Source organism: Asterias amurensis, chromosome 20, assembly GCF_032118995.1.
Source record: "Asterias amurensis chromosome 20, ASM3211899v1".
Classification (NCBI taxonomy): Eukaryota; Metazoa; Echinodermata; class Asteroidea; order Forcipulatida; family Asteriidae; genus Asterias; species Asterias amurensis.
Window position 1 is genome coordinate 10,041,611 of NC_092667.1, and position 26,362 is coordinate 10,067,972.

The 26,362-nt window shown below is 39.1% G+C and overlaps 1 protein-coding gene and 1 non-coding gene across 2 annotated transcripts in view; both read left to right on the forward strand.

Annotated features, from left to right (window-relative positions):
• LOC139952629 (uncharacterized) overlaps positions 1-26,362 on the forward strand; it is an 86,839-nt gene that overhangs the window by 28,896 nt on the left and 31,581 nt on the right. The gene's annotated exons all lie outside the window — the stretch shown is intronic.
• Positions 15,568-15,640, forward strand: Trnan-auu (transfer RNA asparagine (anticodon AUU)). Its single transcript has one exon. It is a non-coding gene; the product is annotated as a tRNA-Asn (tRNA).

A 26,362-nucleotide genomic window follows, 5' to 3' on the forward strand; every position in this document is an offset into this window, starting at 1 on the left:
ATGTTATGTTATGTTAATACAGAATTAACGGGCAGTCTTTTTGTCATTATTAATGCAAATGAAATTATTAAACAATTAGACAAGTGACCTGCAACTACACGGCTCCCTGTTTACACTTGCCAACTTTAAAGTATGTATCCACCTTCTCAAATCCTCGGGCCGATTTCGTTTGAGAAAGTAAAAATAAAAAATAGAAATAAAAAAACTAACAAAAATCGGGAGCTTAACCAATATCAAAAGGAACACTTGCCACGTGATAGTGTAATTCAGATGATAAATTTGTTTTCTTAAAGGCATTGGACACTATTGGTATTTACTCAAAATGATTGTTATAATGAAATTTACTTGGTAAGCAATGGAGAGCTGTTTATAGTAGAACACTTAAGAAACGGCTCCCTCATAAAGTAGTTTTTGAGAAAGAGGTAGTTTCTCACTCAAAAAATAAAAGATTTCAGCTGAAGCCTTTTATTGTGCATCTGAAAGCACACAAAGTAATGCAATAAGGGTCTTTTTTTTCTTCATTATTCTCTTGCAAATTCGATGACTAATCTGTTTTCACAGATTTGATATTTTATGCATATGTTGGGATACACCAAGTGACAATTACCAAACGTGTCCAGTGCCTTTATTAAAGGAACACGTTGCCTTGGATCGGTCGAGTTGGTCTTTGAAAAGCGTTCTGTAACCGTTTGTTGTAAAATGTATATGGTTAGAAAGATATTGTAGAAGTAGAATACAATGATCTACACAAATATGCCTCGAAATTGCGTGGTTTTCTTTTTACCCTGTCGACTAACACGGTCGGCCATTTATGGGAGTCAAAATTCTAACTCCCATAAATGGCCGACCGTGATATTTCGCAACGTAAACGGAAAACCGTGCAGTTTCGAGTGATACTTGTGTGGATCATTATATTCTACTTTTAAAACATCTTTCTAACCATATGCATTTCATAACAAACGGTTTCAAACGCTTTTAATAGACCAACTCGTCCGATCCAAGGCAATGTGTTCCTTTAAAGCAATGTATTGTTTTGGCGCGCATTATGCACGTCCTTGTGAAATGTTCCCTTTGCGAGATACAGGATGACCGTTATCTATTTGACCCCTTTAAATAGTTCAAGAATGAGGATAGGGAGGTTCGCTTGTCTGCCCTTATCGTGAACGTTGCAGTTTTTAAGGTCGAAAGTTTGTTCAAGGAAGAGGGGGGGGGGGCATTCATGAGGTTTATGACGCACGCGGGATTGAGTATCAATCCCAAAGGTTTCTTAAGAGATAGAGAAAAAAAATGATCCGCGTTCAGTGGCTCGCGGAATTGTAAGTATAGAGATGGAAAAGTAGCCACTCATAAAAGGGGAAAAAGTGCACCAAAGTACATGGACGTCATTTCCACAAGCATTGCGTTTCATTCCTAAGGGTGCACCCTACGAAATAATCTCCCATAACTAACAGTGCGCAAACAAAATGCTAAACACTCAACAAATACACAACCAGTACTTAGGAAGTATCGAAGCTTTTTTTATAGTGAATGGAAAGTTATCCATTGACTTGTATTATTTGCTCAAGTTGATATGGAGAGTCCAAGTGCCTGTAGATTTATTCCCCCTCCGAACAAAAACACCCATACACTTGTGTAATTTTTCACAACGTTCGACAGGGCATCAATCTTGAAAAATTTCCCCATTTTTTCAGGACTATTTAAAGGCAGTGGACACTATTGGTAATTGCTCAAAATAATTATTATCACAAAACCTTATTTGGTAACGAGTAATGGGGAGCTTTTGATAGTATAAAACATTGTGAGAAACGGCTCCCTCTGAAGTTACGTAGTTTTCAAAGAGAAGTAATTTTCCACGAACTTTCGAGACCTCAGATTTAGAACTTGTGGTCTCGAAATCAAGCATCTGAAAGCACACAACTTCGTGTGACAAGGGTGTTTTTCTGTCATTATTATCTCGCAACTTCGACCACCGATCGAGTTCAAATTTTCACAGGTTTGTTATTTTATGCATATGTTGAGATACACCAAGTGAAAAGACTGGTCTTTGACAATTACCAGTAGTGTCCAGGGTATTTAAAAATGCCGCAAGTTTGAAGTCAACTATTCAAATGTCCAAATAACTGGGCAAATATTTCACACTGTACCCTATTATTTGGCTCTAAAGTGTGTCTCAATACTGAATTACGTGTAGGGTCTGTAAAATAGTAATGAGGACGACGCTCCCTTTACTCCCTGTTTAGTGGGATGCACTCTGAATGGGCCCTAAAACTGTGTAGAAATATTTACGCTCAAATTAGCATTTAACTCCCCTGTGGATTAACTCATTCGGGAAGATTTCTGGGTAGTCCTAGCTTTTGTGATGAAAACTTTAACCGTATCAGTATAAACCACAAGGGAAACTGACTGGGTAACTTTTGACATGATTTTTGGGGTTGAACACAGAATTGGCTAGATTGGGATTCGAACCAACGACCTCCGGATTGACGTGCCGGCGCTCTACCAACTGAGCTACCTAGCCATAATGTTGGCAGTGTCCCTATTTTGTCAATATATTTGTTCGGGGTGCCAGTCAGAAGCCATTCCGAAAACTTTAACCATAAAATTAGAGTTACTGGGTATCTCGCGTGAGGTATAAGACGTGTTTTTTGTATGTGTTCCATTTGGATACGGAGTGTCACAATGATGTATCGGCCACGGTCGGTACAGACAATACGGCAGTCGCCACTGGACATATCCTTTCATCAAGACGTTTACTTGTGGGTTTGTCACCATTTGGCAAATCACAACTCAAGGGTTAGCAAAACAAACCAAAGTAGCGTCTTGAATTAAGACTACTGTGTTTTTCCCAATCGGTATGTACAATAGTAACACACCCGTCGTGGTCTGCCTGTTTCTAGAGGCTGGCACACATGGACAGGCGAGACGGGGCTGCTTCGTCACTGTCAAATCAGTCAACAAGACTATTGCTTCATTTATTATGCGTGCAAACCCTAAACGTATTTTGTTACTCATTCATTTTCATTCTGTGTAGAGATAGTTTTTTTAAAGAAGGCGCCAGGCGTGTCGTTTGTACCAATGAGTCTGTGTCATACATTGTGTTGAGTAATGGAAGCCTTATTCGTCTACAAGGTATATAACACGTAACATTACTGAGTTGTTAGTGAAAACGTTGCAGCATATTTGAAACATGTAACATTGCTGAAATGTAACCAAAACGGTGCTGTATGATTATAACATGAAACGTTGCTGAAATTTACCACAGTCGGAGTTGCATCGCTGAAATTTTACCAAAAGGGTGTAGCATATAATAGGCAACATTGCTGAAACGTATATAACCACAAACGGTGCTGCGTAATTACATTACACAATATTTAATTGCTGAAATGATACCACAAACGGTGCTGCATTATACTATTCAAGATTGCTGAATGTTGCTACAAACGGTGCTACACCAAAAGTCTCATCTTTTGTAATAATGTCACTTGATAATGCTATTTGGTTTACTTTAGATGCTGTGTTTACTCCAATGATAGCAATCTTTTTGATTAGCCAAAACTGAAAAATTGTACCAACAAAAGGGAAGTTTTTCAGTCAGACTAATGGCATTTTAGTGTATGATTAATATAGAGATTGACGATGACCATTTTGCTGATGTGTTTTTGTTGCTGTGCTACTCGCCGCTACCGTTTCGAATGATGAGTTATTCTGTCGTCAAACACAGCGTAGCTTGTCGCCATATTGTTGATATTCACGTCCAGACCATTCTCGGCTGACATTATCTCAAAGATCTTTGGATGAATGTGAAGGACTCTTGAGACATTTTATCATTTTGAGGAGGAAGGTTTGAAACCCCCCTGCGGTGGCGGGAGAAGAAGACAAAATTATGTATAAATCACCCATTGGGAAGTGTTCTGAGATCGATTGTGAATCCTCCATCCCATTGCAAGGGTTTTATGATGCTTAGGCCTCAGTGGGAGGGAGTGAAATTTAGTACAAATAGTGGATAGGTTTATAATATGTAAGAACAGAAGTTGGTTTGATATTGAACATTCAAGTAGGTTTGTACGGTGAATGTATATTATACATCGTACATCGATATTGAACATTGGACATTCAAATAGGTACGTACAGTGAATGTATATTATACCTTGTACATCGATATTGAACATTGGACATTCAAATATTTTGTACTGGGTGAATGTATATTATACCTTGTACATCGATGTTGAACATTGGACATTCAAATAGATATGTACAGTGAATGTATATTATACATTGTACATCGATATTGGACATTGGACATTCAAATGTTGTGTACAGTGAATGTATATTATACCTTGTACATCGACATTGAACATTCAAATAGGTTTGTATTATAAATTACTAAACCATGTACCTCGATATTGGACATTGGACATTCAGATAATGATATTCGATAAAGACACTGTGAATGTCCACTGAGGTCTTGAATTCAAGGCATCTGAAAGGACAAAACTTGTGTGACAAGGTGGTGTTTTTTCTTCCATTTTTTTCGCATCAAAGACCAAATTGAGTCAAGATTTTTCACAGGTTTGTTTTTGTGTGCATATGTTGGGATACACCAAGTTATAATACTGGTCTTTGACAATTACCAATGTTGTCCAGTGCCTTTAAATGTTTGATATTTGAAACCCTGGAGATTTCATATCCTCTTAAAGAAACCCCTGATTTTTAAAACCCTGTGTCTTAGGCTCTTTTCGAAACCACGGTTTCGGCTGTGGATTCGGCTTCAGGCTCTGTTCTCTCGTCTGAAGCCCTAAGCGCGAACGCAAAGCACGCGCAATTGTCAAAACAACCGCGGGGCAAAGCTAGCCAGAGCCAAATCTGGAGCTGAAGCCGTTGATTCGAAAAAGGGCCTTAGTGTCGAATGGCTATAACTTGGATTTTCAAAACCCTGGATTTTCGATACCCTGGATTTTTGATACTCTGGATTTTTGACAATCTGGGTTTTCGATACCCTAGATTTTCGATACCCTGGATTTTTGACAGTCTGTATTTTCGATACCCTGGATTTTTGACAGTCTGGGTTTTCAATACCCTGGATTTTCGATACCCTGGATTTTGGACACCCTGGATTTTTGACACTCTGGATTTTTTAAACCCTGGATTTGTGATACCCTGGATTTTCGATACCCTTGATTTTCGATACCCTGGATTTGTGATACCCTGGATTTTTGACACCCTGGAATTTTGATACTCTGGATTTTTTAAACCCTGGATTTGTGATACCCTAAATTTTCGATACCCTGGACTTGTGATACCCTGGGTATTCGATTTGGATGTTTTTTAACATGTTGATATTCGAGACTCTTGATTTTTTATATCCTTGTAGAAACCCATCAAATTTAAAATCCAGGAATTGTTGATACCCTGGATTTTCAATATCTTGGATATTTATTTATTTACTTAATTTTTATTGAATATAACCTTGTTCAGATACCCCGACTTGTTAAAAACCACATATTTATAAAAACTCTGGATTGTCGATACCCTGCGTTTTCCGTCCACCGAAAACCCGATGCGTTTAGCAAAATGTCTAATTCCAAAATACAATATCCTTATGAAAAGAATCTACTGACGGACCCTATTCAGAGCCCTCTATGGACAAACAAACACATTTATTCTTTGGCCTAATTGGAAAAAATGGAGTGTAAATAATGCAATTACTTCATCCCTTGACGATTATTCCGTCAGGAAAGCTTAGTAGTTTTCGCCTCAGCACCAGCGATTTCAACGACGATTCCGATGTGTTTACATAACCGACTTATTGGGATGGATTGAAAAACACGGGAGTCGATCATCATGTTTTTGGCCGATTTGACCCGACACTGAATTTAAATTTGTAATATTTTTGTAGCTTCGAGGAAGGTTTATAAGGCAAAGGACACCTTTTGGTTTTTTAGGAACCCTTCGATTGTTTAATACCTTTTTTAATGCAGATATAAAAACACAAGGCGGTAGCATTGTTGTCCACTGTGCAGAAAGAATAATCCGTAATTGCAATACACTGTCTGGGAAGCTTTTCTCCATAAAACCATTTACATAAAAAAATTGACCATTGATTAAAAAAGACCGCCCTCTCCGGCTTGATCTATAACCGGAACTGAAAGAACTGAAAGAAGATACACACATATCGAATCATTCCAATTGACCCATTCACGTATACAATGATGACAACTGTACCTTTCCGTTATCATTGATTGCATCTAACTGTGCCGTGCGGGGATGCCATGAATTAGTTAACCTACAAAAAAACGACTACCACTCTCAAATTGTTCTCCAATTATTGCAAACCCGTATACCCACTGAAAGTTAAATTCCGTGTCTTCTTTCCCCGAGATTGGGCAGTGCATAAATTGGGCCAGCGATCAATTAAAATGAGACTCAAATTTCTGGTCCGTTGGCGGGGGGGGGGGGGGGGGAGAGAAAGGGAAGTGCACTGATCTTTATGAAGGAAAGGGACTTAATTGGAATAAAACTTAGATGAACTTTTGACATTTGAGAAGATGTGGAAGGAACATCGTGACGACACTTTGGGTTGTTATTGTTTATTGTGTGCAGGTATTAAAACTTCAAGCAGTCTATTTCTTGCATTCCTGCGAAGACAGCTTTTAATTTGTTTTTTCCTTTGTCCCTCTAATAAGAACCTCACATAGCCCTCGCATGAGAACAAAACTCATTAGGGGCACCTCAGTCGTACACATTCCCCTATAGGGACCCTTCATTTTTCCTTTTCTGTTTTGCTCTCCGTCTACATAATGGGTACGTTCGTTTAGGTACCCTGGGTCGACCCCGGTCTGCCCCCGGTGTGTTCGATTAGCTTCGACGTCATTCCAGGGGCTCTCCCGGGACAGTGCCCTGCTTGTGGAGTGGGGTTGACCCGAGTTGCATGACGTTACCACGAGAGGGCGAGTGTGATCATTCGATTGGCTCTTGTCAGAGGCTCACCCGAGTGAGCACCGCGGGGTCGACCCAGGGAAGCTAATCGAACGCACCCAATGTAGTGATTATGAAGTTATGCACTCGCTGGGCATACCTTCCTTTTGGTTACATCGCGGCTTTGGGTCCAAGCGGGGTCCTAGAGATGGAAGGCGAAAAAAGATACCACTACGCCAACCCGTTCTTTCCTGTTTCATTTTACGCTCAACTATCCATGATATAGTACGCACCTAATTAGTGTACGGAGTAGAAATACATCAATGATAATTGTGTAACACTTTAATATGATAACGAGTTCATCAATTGTGTATGTGCGCCATTGCATGACGGCTCGTGAAGCGTGCAGGCTGTGTTGTAGTGAAAAGTACAGACTCACTTCGATTACAGCTTTGAATACAAAGACAAATAGACACCAAAGACGAACAGAAAACTACAAACACATTTGGACCAAAGAGCTATCATCCGCATGTATTTACAGAAGCTACAGTATTCAGGCATATCAGCTTAACACAGTCCAGCGAGAAATAGTTCAAATCAATTTCAGTCAATATGAAGAAACTTGAACCCGGTACAAGACTTATGGATTGTTTGGTCAACTTGGACTAGAGTCACGATACCTCTTCTAATGGACTCTATACAAGAAGCTGCCAAACACCCAGCCGCTGTAGCCCGTGGATTAATTTGTATTGCCAAGTCGAACAATTTCATGGAAAAAGTCGACATGTCTTGATAATTCATTTATCATGCCAAGTCGAACAATTTAATGGAATAAGTCGACATGTCTTGATAATTCATATATCATGACAAGTTAACCCTTTTAATGGAATAAGTCGACATGTCTTGATAATTTATATATCATGACAAGTTAACCCATTTAATGGAATAAGTCGACATGTCTTAATAATTTATATATCATGACAAGTTAACCCATTTAATGGAATAAGTCGACATGTCTTGATAATTCATATATCATGCCAAGTCGACCCATTCAATGGATTAAGTCGTAACAAGTTGTTTATCTTGCCAAGTCGTCCCGTATAATGAAATAAGTCGACATAATGAGATTTATTATATCTTGCCAAGTCGACCCTTTCAATGGAATAAGTCGACATGTTGTGATAAGTCCTTTATCATGCCAAGTCGACACATTAAATTTAATTGAGTCGACATATAGTGATAATTAATGTACCTATCTAATAGATCAAGAACTGATTATGCAGTAATTTAGATCAAGAACTGATTATGCAGTAATAACTGGTTTAACTCGACAAGTCGACTTCTTCAAATTAATCGACAAATCTTAGTTTGAGTAAAGTCGTCATAACAAGACCTCTCTAACTCTCTCTTTTGGCGACCAAGGTTGAAATCATGTTGAGATTTGCCCAAGCTTGTATATCCCCCATTACGTTAAAGGCAGTGGACACTATTGGTATTTACTCAAAATAATTATTAGCATAAAACCTTTCTTGGTGACGAGTAATGGGGAGAAACATTGTGAGAAACGGCTCCCTCTGAAGTGCCATAGTTTTCGAGAAAGAAGTAATTTTCCATGAATTTGATTTCGAGACCACAGATTTAGAACTTGAGGTCTATAAATCAATCATCTAAACGCCAGAACTTTGTGTGACAAGGGTGTTTTTTCCTTTCATTATTATCTCGCAAGTTCGATGGCTGATTGAGCTCAAATTTTCACAGGGTTGTTATTTTACGCATATGTTGAGATACACCAACTGTGAAGGCTAGTCTTTGACAATTTACCAAAAGTGTCCACTACCTTTAAGAGATCAGCTGGAAGCACCCCGATATCCCTGGCAACATAATGTAAGATGAGTGTCTTCCTCTATTTCTCCTTCCATGATTTTATAGTGACCATCAGGTGATATTGCTGAGAGACAGGTTCTTTACGCTACTGTATGTGTGCCCTGCCAGTATATTGCGTTTAAGTTGATAGTGTTGGTTCATTGCCATACAGTCCAGTAACTGTCATAGACAGATCGTCTCGTTATCTGGTTTAATGGTATGACACTTCCGGAACTCCGTACATATTTTATGTCACACACTTGCATGGATATTATTAATATTGCATGGATTACGACTGTTCGGTTACATCCTGGTTATTGTTAATCAAGCCAAACGAGCGTAACCAATTAGGTTGAGTGTGGGTGATGAAGGATGAGCAAATGCAGAAAGATAAATTTATTATTGAGTATTTCTTGGAAAGATGATGGCCTAGATAATATTTACGTTAAAGGAACACGTTGCCTTGGATCGGTCGAGTTGGTCTTTGAAAAGCGTTTTTTAAGCGTTTGTTATAAAATGCATATGGGTAGAAAGGTGTTGTAAAAGTAGAATACAATGATCCACACAAACATGCCTCGATAATGCACGATTTTCCTTTTACCTCGTCGACTAACACGGTCGGCCATTTATGGGAGTCAAATTTTTGACTCCCATAAATGGCCGACCGTGTTAGTTCGCAAAGTAAAAAGAAAACCACGCAATTTCGAGGCAAATTTGTGTAGATCATTGTATGCTACTTTTAAAAGATGTTTCTATCCATATGCATTTTATAACAAACGGTTACAAACGCTTTTTGTAGACCAACTCGTCCGATCCAAGGCAACGTGTTCCTTTAAAGGATTTGGGTTATGGTAACACAAAACACAATGAACACAGATTTACATTAAACTTACACCGTTTGAAGATAATGATAGTAGAAAGCGTACCTTAAAATAGAAGTTGCTGAGGTGCTGCAGGTTTTGAGAAATGAGTAAAACAATGTCATGAAAATACGTTTTTACATGCTAAAAATAATTTTTGTCTCATGATCACTGAGACGAAAATTATTTTCATGACATTGTTTTACTCATTTCTTAAAAACTACAGCACCTCAGCAACTAATATTTTCAGGGAAGCTTTCTACCACCATTATCTTCAAACGGTGTAAGTTTAGTGTAAATCTGTAGACATTAGGTTTTTTTGTCCTACTGAGTACATAGACCCTTTAAAGGGTGGACACTATTGGTAATTGTCAAAGACTAGCCTTCACAGTTGGTGTATCTCAACATATGCATAAAATAACTAACTGTGAAAATTTGAGCTCAATCGGTCATCAAAGTTGCGAGATAATAATGAAAGAAAAAATTACACTTGTCACTCGAAGTTGTGTGCGTTTAGATGGTTGATATCGAGACCTCAAGTTCTAAACTTGAGGTCTCGAAATCAAATTCGTGGAAAATTGCTTCTTTCTCGAAAACTATGGCACTTCAGAGGGAGCCGTTTCTCACATTGTTTTATACCATCAACGTTTCCCCATTACTCGTCACCAATATAGGTTTTATGCTCATAATTATTTTTGAGTAATTACCAATCGGTAACTAAGTTAGAATTGTATAGTGGATTCAGTGAGTTGCCATTTTAGACCCACAAAAACCAAGTCCAAGAAGCGTAACCGATTTGGTTAGGTTGCCTGATACGATCGTTTACAAGAAGATAAATTGTTTATTGAGCATTTTTTGACAAGAAGATGGCCTAGTTAATATGTACGTTTTACGGCCAATGGGTAACTAAAGTTATTATTCACAGTAGATTTAGCGGGAGACCATTTTAGACCAACAAAAACCAAGTCCAACGAGTTAAACCAATTAGGTTGACTTATGATAAAGGCTGACTATTTAGAGGAAGATGTAGTGAGCATTTATTGACAAGAAGAAGATGGCCTAGTTAGTATGTATGTTATACGGCCAATCGGTAACTTAGTTAGCATGTATGTTATTAGGCCAATAGGTAACTAAATTATAATTTAATGCTATGAGGTCAATCGGTAACTAAGTTATAATTCATTGGAGTAGGTTCAGCGGGTGACCAGTTAAGACTCCTAAATGATTTTGGGTACGGTAGGGTAACCAATCGCACGTCTCATAGTGGTTTAATCTAGTTAAATGGTTGGACCCATCTCGGGTTTAATTCGTATCGTATTCGTGACAACCATGCTATGTTCACCAAGACACAAACTCCACACATCGGCCGACTTTATATGCAATTGATCTGAAGGCTCTCTTCAGATGCAATGTATAGTAGTATAATAATATAAGTTCTCATATAGCGCACTTTATAATCACGTTTCAAGACGCTTTATGTTTAGTGACCAGCCGTCGATTTTACCAAACTCTTCCTAACTTAGGATTAATCTTGGGACTTAGGACGAGTCAAATTCCGTATCAACAGACCTTAGGACGCATTGAACCCGCTCTAAGTTAGGACGGGTTACTCGTCCTAACTCGAGATAGGATTAATCCTAGCGTTTCTTGAAATCGGCTGCAGGGGGTGGATTTCTCAAAGATAGTCCTAACTTAGGACAATGCTAAAGATAGGACCAGTCCTAAGTTATGATGAGTTACTGGTCCTAACTTAGGACCATTTCTATCTCTTAGCATTGCCTAGGACTAGTCCTAAGTTAGGACTAACTTTGTGAAATCCACCCCAGGTCATTGGGCCAACACGACCTGAATCTTTCTCAGCTTCCTGTGAGGAGTTTACAAACCCGGGTTGCTGAGCCCCAAAGGCTTTTTCAAACACACTATCAACCTCTAGCTGTACCCACCCTCACACCCCTGTTGTGAAGAACTTGAATAATGATGCTTTAAACCACTCGGCCACGACACCCTCTTTACACAAATAGCTTTCGGAAAGTAGGCTATCAGCATGGTGTCGCCATCTTGTATCCCCCCGTTCAACCCAATGTAACCAAAGTGAGACTGGATGGAAACACTTAGTCTGGTCCCTGTATGTGAAACAAAAATGAGAAGTATCATGTTCAATGTGTATACAGGGAACCCAACGATCGTGGCCACACCTTTGTGCGTTTGTAACTCCTTGAATAATAATGCATCGTTTCTTTATTCCCGCAGCATCGTGTAATCAATCATGGGGAATATTTCAAACCATGAACCGATCTGTTAGCGTGTTATTTTGAAATATATTAGTTTTAATTTAGTGATGAATTTAGCATACTGTTTTTTTTCTGCTTCCAGGTTCGCACGTGGCTGAAAGCAGGTGCTGTGCCTATGTAAACAAGGGGTGCACCACGAGCACGCGAACAAGGTGTAATTACAGCGCGCCAAAACAATCTCAGCAGGAATTCCCAGCGGGCAAATTAATGTTAAATTCTGCTTGTCGTCTGCAAGCTCTCGAGCGAGCCGGTCCAAAAAAACACGCGTCGATGGGGGATGGGAAAAAACGATCGCTCGTGGCAAGCAAAACCAAACCTTCGCAATTCATTCGCCTGGATGGAAATTGGATTTATGTTGTAAATATCAAAACCATTTCTCGGTACCCTCACAAACAAATATAATTCGATTGTTTAAACTCGAATTCGCTTGACCAGAAAAGACGCCCAGGGGCGAGACCTAGTTTCGAGAATACTGACGTCATCTTGTCGAGTCTTATTATTGGGACAGAGAGAGAGGGACACTGTGTGTGAAGACGGGTTTCTAACTTTATACACTACCTTTTTTTTGTCTCGCGTCTCGGAAATGTTTGTTGTTGTCGAAGCTGTATGTCATTGGTATTCAGATGCATGAGGGATTGATCATGGGTTCGCTGAATCGGGTAGTGCGTCGTGGGTCACTGAGACCTCAAGGAGCATCTGGGTTTTTATTCTTTCGCCTGCTGGGGGGTTATGTTTATTTAGTAATGGCAGGCGATCCACCGTGGGGGATATATCTCAGGTTACTGTGTCCCGTGGCTGTACGACGTAGGGGGTTGTGCATTATTGAATCATTGGAGTATGTGAACAGCTCCACTGCGCGTACTTTCAAGAAGTGATCCATTAAAGCTTTCATTGTATGATATGGTGATATCCGAGTTTATAAATGGCTTCGGCTGGCAATGGATACGGCTGACAGGCTGGAAATCCTTGCTCTTCAGCGTTGTCGTTGTCGTTGCAGCCATTGGTCAGAGCCTTAGCAAAATAGGATTCGAACAAGGCCTACGAAAAGTAAACTAGTCAAAGGCGAGTTTTGAGGCTATGAGGAGGTCAAGATGGAGGTCATAGTGGAGGTCAAAGTTTAGGGTATGTATTGAATGCCTTCACTACAAGGGACGTGAGGAGGGTGTAATGGAGGGCTAAGTGACGGTCAAAGTAGAAGGTAAATATGGAGGGTGAAGTTGAGATCACTGCATGAGAAGGGCAAGTGGAGGCTATGTGAGTTTTTTACCGTGTGTGCTGAAGTGGAGACCACTGAATGGAGAGGGTCAGTTGAGGCTATAGTGGAATTTACATCGGAGGCTGAGTTGGGGTTATCTGAGTGTCATCAGTGGAGGCTGTTTGAGTGTTTTGTCGTGTACGCTGAAGTTGAGATCACTGAATGAGGAGGTTTAGCTGAGGCTTAAGTGCAATTAACATTTGTGGGTGAAGTTGGGGTCACTGAGAGGGTAATTGTAGGTCTAAAGTGGTGTGTTTTACAGTGGGTGCTGAAGTAAAGGTCACTGCATGAGGAGGGCAAGTGGAGGCTAGTTGAATGTTTTGCCGTTTGTGCTGAAGTTGAGATCACTGAATGAGGAGGTTAGTTGAGGCTATAGTGGAATTTACATTCGAGGGTGAAGTTGAGGTCACTTAGTGGGTAAGTGGAGGCTTTAGTGGAGTGTTTTACAGTGGGTGCTGAAGTTGAGGTCAACGCATGAGGAGGGAGTGGAGGCTGTGTGAGTGTTTTACCGTGTTGAGGTTGAGTCATCCTGAATGTTTTTCACGATTCGTGAACCTGGAAAAAAAGGTTACAACAATCTACCCACGTCAAGGACACATATCATGTAAGGTTCCAGGTCACTGTTTTGACAAAATGGTGATAAGGTCTATTTTAGTTGCAGAAGTGGGCTTCGTAAATTAAATTCACAAATTACACTACAGATTAAATGTAACGTCTGTCGCCTGGTCTTGTATTAATAAAATGATTCCTCTTTTTGTTTGAGGGCATTAGCTGCGGTATTGAACATAGACAGAGTAGACTCAGACGTTAAGTTCTCGTATAGGCCAACGTCGGATAGACGTAGTTTCTGAGCTGTCTTTGGAATATTTTGATCTTTATACTTTTTCCCTTTTCACAATGGTCTCTCTGTGTTACACGCTTCATCAGACACCGGCCTAAATATCACACCAAAATGCGGTGTGTGGTTTAATAACGCACGCAGACGGATTCTTGGCATTGATAGAAAAGCAATCTATTTCAATTGCTGAAAGTACGTTTGAGGGCGATTGATAAAGTGGCTTAACTTAATTAATTAGGGGCTCTGACGTAAATTTGGTTTATTGGTTTTATTCGCTAAGCCACTCCGATCCTGGCAAGCCTACCGACAAAGGGTTGGAAAGATGACAGCACGTAGATATTTAAAGTCACCTGGAAATATAATTGTTTTTATTTCAAACATAAGAGTATATGCTAACGAACAATAAAACAATTGTTTTAGTAATTGTTTGTCACGATTTATATGTTTAAAAAATATATAAAGTTGTTTGGGGGCTGACTCCGCCTACCCCTTTTGTGACGTCAATCGAGGCAGTGCGTATAGTAAACACACGTGCAAAGTACATGTACGTCCAAGTCGTGAGTTGCTACATTTCAAAAAGTGTTTTTCTGCATTCAGCAGCAATACACCTGGTCGGCATTGCCGGAAAAAACAAAAAATGTTTTGAAACGTTCAAACTCACGACTTGGTCCGTACATGTATTTTGCAATTGTGTTTACTCTTCGCATTACAGGCAAAGTCTGCCTCGATTGACGTCACGAACAGCGCCCTCTCGGGTCGGGGTCTACTCTTAAGTTTGTAAATAACATAAGAACTGATTTTTTAAAACCTTAGTTAACTGTTTATTCACATTCCACTCATCAAAACACATATATTAGTGACAAAAGCTTTACACGCTCACAAATTAGATTTTTGGGTTCAAAGGGGTTCAAAAGATGACAGCGTGTATCACATAAAAAAACTACAATTGAAATTATGAACTGTTTGGTCCCCTGAAGCGTGTAGTACATAAACAACTACAATTGAAATTATAAATTGTTTGGTCCCCTGATGAGGACCAAGCCTACAATTTAGATTGTTAGATTCAGAGAGATAAAAAATATGATAGCACGTAGATATTTGTGGTATAATGTGACGTACTCAATATGCAAAACAAAAGCGCAGAAGATATTTTAAAAGTCAAGTAGAAATTGTATATCTTTTTAATCCATATCAATATAAACCACAAGAGAAACTGACTGTGGAAATTTTCAAATGATTAATCCGGAGGTCGTTAATTCGGCACGTTAATCCGGAGGTCGTTGGTTCGAATCCCACTCTAGTCAATTCTTTGTTTAACCCCAAAAATCATTTCAAAATTTATCCAGTCAGTTTCCCTTGTGTGGTTTATATTGATATCTGAAACAAAAAGTCGCATCCCCTTAAGGTGATCCCCTGGCTGCCGCCTCCTAGGTTGTATCGTAATTTGGGTGTGATCCCTGGCTACACGGCAGTTAACGGTTGTATGGCTTCTGACTGGCACCCCCGAACAAAGATATTGACAATATAGGGATACCGCCAATATAGGGCTTGATAGCTCAGTTGGTAGAGCGCCGGCACATTAATCCGGAGGTCGTTGGTTCGAATCCCACTCTAGTCAGTTCTTTGATCAACCAAAAAAAATCTTTTTTATCCATTGACTGGTGAGAAACACGATCACAAATTCTTGGAAGTGATCGAAATCTAGTTGAGGTTGTATATTCTGGATCCTGTGGTGAGAAATGCACAAACAGATGAACTTCTTTCAAAATATCAAGATATAAAACTTCCAATTGTTGGTTTCTGTGTGAAAAGTACCAACATCCATTTGAAGTGTTATAAATTCTGAGTTCACTGGTGACAATTACAATAACAATTTAATTTATAAGAAATGTGGTACACTCTTATGGCACTTATAACGAAATGTACAACAAGAAAAATCTTATAGAAGAGCCTGATATTGACACAGAGTTACTAGCTCCGATTTTTGGAGGAGAGTTTATTATGAAACATTTCAAGATAAAGATACGTGGTCTACGCGGATAAAAATATTCCTAATGTAACTGATGTAGTTATAAAACTGATATGTCACCGAGTTCCATACGAACTACTTCCCCCGTCGAGACCAGGTATCAAGGGAGTTCTAGAGCGCCATGCTTTAAACCGGCCTTGGACTGAACAAAAGGCGCCATTTAGGTGTGATCAAAATAGACTTCAATCCATCGTGGCATTCTCTTTTTTAGCTTCTCTTCTAAATTGATAAGTCAGGGTTGTCGACATCTTCATTGAAAAAGGCAAAACCGAATGAGAACACTCCGCGAAGTCCCGCCATTTTTGTTGTTGAAATTTTTTTTTTGTCTCTCGGCTGCTTCACTTCACTTCACTGCAGGAGGAAAGCATCTTCTCCCATTTCACTCTGTTCTGCGCTGTCTGTTGCCAAGTATTGTCCCTTTAAAGGAACACGTTGCCTTGGATCGGTCGAGTTGGTCTATAAAAAGCGTTTGAAACCGTTTGTTATAAAATACATATGGTTGGAAAGATGTTGTAAAAGTAGAATACAATGATCCACACAAGTTTGCCTCGAAATTGCGTGGTTTTCCTTTTACTGTGCGAACTAACACGGTCGGCCATTTATGGGAGTCAAAAATTTGACTCCCATAAATGGCCGACCGTGTTAGTCGACGAGGTAAAAGGAAAACCGTGCAATTTCGAGGCATGTTTGTGTGGATCATTGTATTCTACTTTTACAACATCTTTCTATATACCCATATGCATTTTATAACAAACGGTTACTAACGTTTTTTATTGACCAACTCGACCGATCCAAGGCAACGTGTTCTTTTAAGATGTTAAGTTCATCTCTCCATCTTATCTTCTTTTTTGTCTCCCTCCTTGTCCTGTTCGATTTCTTGAAGTCCAGTTGGTTGTTTTGCATGCCCACATGTTTCCTTGCCTCCTTGCTAGGTGGCCGGCCCATCTCCACTTCTTCGATCCAATGGTCTTAATTAATATCCCGCACTCTTGATTTCTTTCTGAGGTCGTTATTTTATGTCTTTTGTACTCTTTCGTCACCCTAGCCTTCTTTGTTACTGACATTTTTGTTTCTTCATAGCCTTCACTGTCAGGACGCAAGGGTGCCGGAACATAGGGGTATAACCCCCTGTTGGTGTAACCCCTGTTGGTGTCACCCTCCCCCCCCCCCCCCCCCCCTGTGGGTGAACCCTTTGCAACCCTTAGTTTTCTCTTCAGTCGTGTGATGGTCGGCCTAGTCCACAGGCACCATCGTCATACCTGTCCTACAGTTTATGATATTGGACAGCCGTGATTTACTAATCGAATACATGTCTTTTCATGAATAAAGGGTGTGGTCTCGAAAGATGTTGCAGAGCTTGCCAAACTTCACCCAACCTAAACTGCATGGATTCGTCTCTTTATTTCCGCCGCAATTTCCTTCTCGAAGTTGATCTTCTTTCCCAGAAAGATGTAGTGGTTAATTCTCTCCGAACACTCTCTCCCTGAACTTCTATTTGTGAAAATAAATAAGAGACTACAGCAAAGCACGTATACATTTCATAATTTGACATGACTCAAAGATTGGTAAAATGAATGTTGTATAAACATGACACAGTGTGGTGTGTGTGTGTAAAGCTACGCATTATACCACATATAGACTGCAGCAATTAGATTTATGGCTCCCAAACTCACCCACTTATACATGATTACCAAATTGATGTAACTGTAGTAGAGTTGTGTTGTCAGGATGACGTCATAACATTTAGTGTATTATAAAGACGCCTCGGTGGGGAGATTGCTAAGGACCTTGAATCGCTTACGTAGGCTGAGTCTGTGCTCGCATACGTTTTCTGTCTTCATTGATATTGCTCAGAGCATGTAAGACCGGAGCTCGTAAAGTACTACTGATATTTATTCTCACCTGTCAAGTACAGAACCTTTCCATTTATCATAACTCTTAAAGGGTTAGTGTATGATAGTACATGGGGTCAAAATTGACCCCATAACACTGTACATCCAACCTGTCATGTTTGATGTTCGTCAACTTAGTAGGTGGTCAACTTCAATGACAACAGCAAAAATTGGTATAGACCTTTTTATATCACCCCTTACAAATATTCTGCCTTTTCATTGGTTTAGACCGCGTCATATGATATGTCTTAGTTTTACTAGACGTCGGCCGTGTGATAGTGCATCGTTTGCCGTGCGATAGTGCGTCGTTGGCCATGTGATTGTCCGACGACTATCACACGGCGTGCAGTACCCAGACGTCTTTTTACCCACCTCGAACCCAATCAGTTGTGCATCTGTGTATTTGAAACGCGCTTACGAACGTTCCGTGTACGAAGATGATATAAAACAAATATTGACTGCTTCGAGTGCTATGGTTAAAACTACGACTCCCTCGGGGATCCCCGGACCGTTCCATTTTCCCTCGGCTGCGCCTCAGGAAAATAGAACGCTCCGGGGATCACCTCAGGAGTCGTAGTTTTAACCATAGCACTCGAAGCAGTCAATATTTGTATACTATTGCAATGTCAAATCCCGAGTTTTTACCAACCAAGGTTGGATGCCTATGGAAAAACAGACAGGTACAGTTTGTATACAATGTTTAAAGACATTGGACACTATTGGTAATTGTCAAAGACTAGAAAATTTGAGCTCAATCGGTCGTCGAAGTTGGGAGATATTAATGAAAGAAAAAATCGCCCTTGTCGCACCATGGTCACTCGAAGTTGTGTCTTTTCAGATGCTTGATTTTGAGACCTCAAATTCTAAATCTGAGGTCTCGAAATCAAATTCAACGAAACAACGTCACTTCAGAGGGAGATGTTTCTCACAATGTTTTATACTATCAACCTCTCCGCATTACTCGTAACCATGAAAGGTTTTATGACAATAATTATTTTAAGTAATTACCAATAGTGTCCACTGCCTTTAATTCAAGAACTGACTCCGCGGTAGTGCAGTTAATTATACGATCGTATAGGCTAAAGTAGTAGTCCAAGCCAATTCTTTATACCTTCCTCCCGGGGGTAAATAAAAAGCAGGACAGTTCTTTTTAGAAGTGAGAAGTCTCCCGAACATCCGATAAATCTACTTCGTGGTAGTAGAATAAAGAAAGACAGTTCTCTAACAATAAACTCTACATGGCAAGTAGATCACACATGATGTTACCGCAAACTAATGTTTAAAACGCAAACATATTTTGTTGTTGAACTGCCCTGGATCGTCCCCGCTTCGCCTGACCCATTTCTGGGTCAATGTGACCCGGAATCTGTGTCAAGATATCTAAGAAATGGGTCAAAATGCTGCAAAATCCGAGTTCAAATCCCATTGTTTAGCCACTTTCAAGGTAACCCTGACCCAGAAATGGATGAAGTTGACATTGAACAGAATCAGGGTAAATTCTAACTTGGATTTTTTTTTTCTTTGTGAGGGCTGATATTCCATCAATTCGATTTAGAGAGTAGCTTTCCAAGATCGAGACAAGGATTGCACTCCGTTGACTTCCAGAGAGAGGACGGAAGGAATGCCTAATCGGAAAGCCTGACATTTTGATGAACTATCGATTTCGATTCAGCGTAAAGTGTGAGTGTCCTTTCCGGTTTTTTCTTCTTTCGTCTGAATCCCATCGATCGCTAGCGTGTACCAAGGTAAAAGATTTGCAATGTTGTTATGCAGACGTAGCGCCACACACCTCAAGGGAGTGTTTTCATTAATTACTCATTTTCATCGGAGCTCAGCCAATCTTGGGTTCTTTATGATGTCATAATCATAAATGTATCTAGGGTATTACGTCATAATCTTAAAAGGCAACATGATCTACGTGGTAATGGACAGCAGCCGGTCGGGCGAGGGATGTTGATTTTTGCAGCTGAACGTCTGTCTCTTTCGTGCTACCTTGTCGGTATCGCATTCAAGCCGCACATTTAATGTCCCGATGAGTTTTCGCGCGCTGTTGGTTTTGAGCGCCAAAATGTGTTGACACTTTCCCTCTCTTCTTCTTCCCGCCACTTCTGCGTGTGTGGTGAAGCAATGTGTTTCTCATCAACAATCTGTGTGAATGTCGGCCATCAATAATTTAAAGGAACATGAGTTGCTTTGATTGAGACGAAGCGGAAAGTAAGCAGAGGTGGTTAATGATTTTTATCCGGTATGCCACGTGCAACTGTGATTATCTTCTGAAATTGTTTTCCCCTCCAGTGAGCAACACAACGATCAAAGACTGCAATGTATGTCTTGTCAAACTCAAATGGAAGTCAACTGACTTCTTTTCAAAATGAAATAATGTTCATATTTTAAAAACATTTGTTTTGTTGAATATGCCGGTTGGTAATTCATAGGTAAAAATCTAACCAGAATATTGACGAAAAAACATGATAGGCTTACACAATTGTTGTTGGTCTTATATGCTGGTGATCTTGTAGTAGGTCGAGTGTGCCGAAATGTAGACTGGGTTCCTGTCTTTATCCGCAAGGATAAAGACAGGTCCCTGCTACTCAGATCCAGTGATTCCATTGGATGCAATGACATCATTGGATACGTGCAGTGACATGAGCATTTGACTGCGTATCTCAACGTGGAATGAATGTAGGTCAAAGGTGAAAGTACACGCCGGTCTGGAGGCAGGTCTCTGACGTTGTTCACGATCCTCGAAGTGTGACGTCAGATATTCACGAAATGGAGATATTTATGACGTCATTTCAAGAGGTTGGAGCTATTTATAGTTGCAAGAGTGGTTTAAATGTCAAGTGAATACCTGCAATCGCATCAAGATTCCATAATCATATACCATCCTACTATAACGATGGGAAAGAATACAAATTTAATGAGATACCTTCCATTCGACCTTTGTTGTAAAAATCAACTTGCGAAAACAACAATTTCGTTGACAATGTCAAAAGGCTTCAAGAACGTCACAACAACAACATGGACATGAAATTCTATGTTTGATATTATATTCAGGAGCAACATGTACCAAAGTCAATAACACCGTGTCGTTTTAGACAAAAGGGAGCTAGGTTGCTTAGGGAGCTTTCACCTCTGTTTATACCTGTCTATCACCTCCTTTCACCTCCTTTCACCCATGGGTCCCTGGTTCGAATCCCACCTCAGACCGAAGCCGTGCAAGTGGGCTGTGTTTTTTTTTTCATTTCCGAAATCAGATTACGACGGGATTTTCCCGAGTGGGATTTTCCTCCCACATCTAAAATCTGAACACAGTTTCATCGTCTGCAATTACAATCGATAATTGCGCTGTGTGATGAAACAAACAGAAAAGGGTTATTTGTGCCTCATTAGTAGATATATTTTACCGCCTTTCCTAAAACAAAGATTGTTGTTCGTGGTCATATAAGACGTATGAAGTGAGGTTAATTGATTTAAAAAGTCACATTATTGTTTTCTTCCAAGGATGCTTTTCCATATAAATCAGGCTATTTGTGAGTTTCAGTAAAAATATTTGTAAATTGTAAAAATGCCAGAATACACGTTGAATCCTCGTAGAATGTCTTGTAAATATTAAAGATTTGTTGGGGTTGAACAAAGAATTGACTAGAGTGGGATTCAAACCAACGACCTCCGGATTAACGTGCCGGAGGCTCTACCAACTGTGGTATCTAGCCATATTTTGGCGGTGTCCCTATTTTGTCAATATCTTTGTTCGGGGGTGCCAGTCAGAAGCCATACAACCGTTAACTGCCGTGTAGCCAGGGATCACACCCAAATTACGATACAACCTGGGAAGCGGCAGCCAGGGGATCACCTTAAGGGGATGCGACTTTTCGTTCAACCCCAAAAATCATTTCAAAAATTTACCCAGTCAGTTTCCCTTGTGGTTTACGTAAATATTAAAGAATAGAAGAATGGACGTTTTATTTTCAACCTTATGAAGAATGGTTGGATTAAACATTTGCATAGTCCTACAAAGTTAAAATTGCAAAACAAACAAATGCTTAAGAGTCAGTTCAGGTAAATAGTTGACATACTTGCTCACGGTCAAAAAATGAATTTTTTTTATACTTTGTGGGTGGAAGGGCCTTGGGATGCAAGTAAACAAAATTGCATTTTCAATTCCATATATAGCCCGTTGCCATGGTTACGGCTCATTTTGTTTTTTGGCCATTTCAGGCCGATTTTGGGGTCTGAAAAACTGGTTTTTAGCTCATATTTACAACTCCACCCCACCAAAATGCAACATTATTTCAAAAAACCTTTTATATCACTACAAAGTATCATCCTTGGCCTTCCTTGAGAAAAAAAATTATTGCTTTAAATATCACCCTTGTGCTATTTTTGCATCATGCATTACAGTATGTTTTTAGAACTTGCAAAATCGACATTTTTACCCTATTTTTGGACCCCAAAATGTCAACTTGCCAGGGGTCTCAGAAAATTTTCCTTTCGGCTGTGATTAGGGCCAACATTGGTCTTTCCATATCTGGTGTCAAAAACTTGGGCAATTGTATCCTGTTGTGACAGTACTGCCTCAAAACTAGACTTTTTTCCCAAAAACGTGAAAAATGCCTTTTTAAGGGTCTTTTCACATAATATCGACATACGTGTCCACGGTAAAAAAAAGGAATATTTTTCTTATACTTTGTGGATGGTAGGGACTTGGGGTCCAAATAAACAAAATATACATTTCAAATCATAATACAACATGTTGCCATGGTAACAGTTCATTTGTGTTTAGGCCACTTTAGGCCGATCTTGGGGTATGAAAAACTGTTTTTTAGTTAATATTTACAACTCCACCCCACCAAAAAAACAAAAATATTTCATAAAACCTTTTACATCACTACAAAGTATCATCCTTGGCTTTACTTGAGACAAAAAAATATTGCTATAAATTTCACCCCTGTGCTATTTTTAGAACGTGCATTAGAGTATGTTTTTAGAACTTGCAAAATCAACATTTTTACCATATTTTTTGCCCTCAAAATTTCATTTTTTTCAGGGGTCTCAGAATATTTTCCTTTCGGTTTTGATCAGGGCCAAAATTTGTCTATTTATTTCTGGTAAGAAAAACTCGGGCAATTGTATCCTGACGTAACAGAACTGTCTCAAAAATATACCCTTTTCCCCGAAAACATAGAGAAATGCATTTTGAAATATTTGCTTCATTTTGAATTTATAACATTAAGAAGTTAGTAATAATTCCATCAATATGGCAGCTTTTCATAAGCACTCTGTAGGCTTAGTGCATTACCAAACATTGATCAGGACTTGTTGATGACCTAAATCTTATAATTTTCCCCGCCCCGGCCCCACCCCGGCCCCGGCCCAATCATATTTCTTGACATTGCATAAAATAAAAAAAAGTTTTGTGAACAGCGCCTCTTTTTTGAAAGGCACATTTTTTAACTCCCCTTGCACACCAAGAAAGTTTGTACTGTCCTAATGTTTTATTGGTTCTCAGAATATTTCCCCTTTTTGTTGTGATTGGGCTATCATTATGGTTTGCATGTCTGCTGGGGAGAAACACTTTGGTTTATTGTATCCTGTTGTGACACTTCTGCCTCAAACATGGTAATTTTTCCAAAAACAATAAAAATGCATTTTGAAGTTATCCCTTAGTTTGAATTGATAAAAAACAAAAACGAGCATGCTTGTTAAATAAGTATGGCACTGTTTCCATGCTCTTTAAGTAACAAATAAAAAGTTTATAACCATGCTTTACCACTGAGAGTTCTTGTTTTGTCATGACTACTTTACTTAGTTGTACAGGTATGATTCACATTGCAAGAAGAGAAGTAGTGCGATGAGCATTCTTTACTATTCTTGTCTATACATGGCCTTATAACAGTCTTCTTGGTCCCCTGCCCGCTACCAAACTAAACATTTTCATCCCTATCAGAACAAAGAGGCTCTAAAAGTGAGCAAGTACTGTATCCAAAGTATCTAAATGGCCATTCACCTGCTTTGGCCTTCTGTAAGCAGTTCCCCCATCTATGGTGGGGTTCCTTTCAATTGTACTGTTGCAAACAATAAAAGAGTTGGTTTATTTAACGTAATAAACAATTCAGCAGGTAATGTTTGACAATGTTTTTTGTTGATCGTTCTCAGAGACATATATAATAATTATGAATTAGTAAGATAGTGAATGGAAAAAGTAATCAAACTAGCCTGAATAGACTTTTGTCTCTGCAAATGCATCTTACTTATTTATGTTGAGCAGGTGCAAGTATTTACAACTTCTTTCAATGTTGTTTCATTAAAGGAACACGTTGCCTTGGATCGGTCGAGTTGGTCTTTGAAAAGCGTTTGTAAACGTTTATTACAAAATGCATATGATTAGAAAGATATTTTAAAAGTAGAATATAATGATCAACACAAGTATCACTCAAAAACATCTTTCTAACCATGCATTTTATAACAAACGGTTACAAACGCATTTCAAAGACCAACTTGACCGATCCCAGGCAACGTGTTCCTTTTAAATGATCTCTTACGCTCATCTTGCAAATCGTTAGTATCATTGTTTTTAATGAGATCTTGGCAAACTTTTCCAACACTTTTAAGCGGGCTTTTTAATTTCCCACATTTGTGTTGGACATGATTGGATGCTCCAAACCATCTGCCTCAAGCACAGAAACTACATTGTTTATGATCTCTATCTCTATGAAAAGTTTTACATTTGGTAGCAGGCAGGGACCAAGGAGAGTAGGCCCTGTTTTAAAGACAACTTGTAAAGAATGCTCATCGCACTATACTTGCAATGGGAATCATACCTGTACAATAGGTAAAGTAGCCAAATCAAGAACTCTCAGTGGCAAAGCATTGGTTATGGTTTGGTTGGATACCATTATGTTTAAATAAAAACTTTGTATTCATTACTCAAAGGGCATGGAGACAGTGCCAGATTTTTAGCAAGCATGCATTGTTTTTGGAAAAATTACTATACTTAAGGCATGATCAGTCACAACAGGATACAATAAACACACTGTTTCTACCCAGAAGACATGAAAACACCAATAACAACCGAAAGGGAACACTTTCAAAAAAAGAGGCGCTATTCACAAAACATTGTTTTATGCAATGTCAAGAAATATGATTGGGGCTGGGCCGGGCAAATTGTAAAATTAAGGTCATCAACAGTTCCTGATCAATGTTGGATAATCCACTAGTGCTTAGGAAAAGCTGCAAGATTGAAAGAATTATTACTTTTTAATGTTAGAAATTCAAAATGAAGAAAAAAAAATTCAAAATGCATTTTTCTGTTTGGGGAAAAAAGTATATTTTTGAGACAGTACTTAACATCAGGATACACTTGCCCAAATTTTTCTTACCAGAAATAAAAAAGACAAATTCTGGCCCTGATCAAAACCGAAAGGAAAATATTCTGAGACCCCTGAAAAAAATGAAATTTTGAGGGCAAAAAATATGGTAAAAATGTTGATTTTGCAAGTTCTAAAAACATACTCTAATGCACGTTCTAAAAATAGCACAAGGGTGAAATTTATAGCAATATTTTTTTGTCTCAAGTAAAGCCAAGGATGATACTTTGTAGTGATGTAAAAGGTTTTATGAAATATTTTTGTTTTTTGGTGGGGTGGAGTTGTAAATATTAAATAAAAAAACAGTTTTTCATACCCCAAGATCGGCCTAAAGTGGCCTAAACACAAATGAACTGTTACCATGGCAACGTGTTATATTATGATTTGAAATGTAAATGTTGTTTATTTGGACCCCAAGTCCCTACCGTCCACAAAGTTTAAGAAAAATATTCCCTTTTTTTTTTACCGTGGACACGTATTTCGATATTATGTGAAAAGACCCTTAAAAAGGCATTTTTTCACGTTTTGGGGAAAAAAGTCTAGTTTTGAGGCAGTACTGTCACAACAGGATACAATTGCCCAAGTTTTTGACATCAGATATTGAAAGACCAATGTTGGCCCTAATCACAGCCGAAAGGAAAATTTTCTGAGACCCCTGGCAAGTTGACATTTTGGGGTCCAAAAATAGGGTAAAAATGTCGATTTTGCAAGTTCTAAAAACATACTGTAATGCATGATGCAAAAATAGCACAAGGGTGATATTTAAAGCAATAATTTGTTTTCTCAAGGAAGGCCAAGGATGATACTTTGTATTGATATAAAAGGTTTTTTGAAATAATGTTGCATTTTGGTGGGGTGGAGTTGTAAATATGAGCTAAAAACCAGTTTTTCAGACCCCAAAATCGGCCTAAAATGGCCAAAAAACAAAATGAGCCGTAACCATGGCAACGGGCTATATATAGAATTGAAAATGCAATTTTGTTTACTTGCACCCCAAGGCCCTTCCACCCACAAAGTATAAAAAAAATTCATTTTTTGACCGTGAGCAA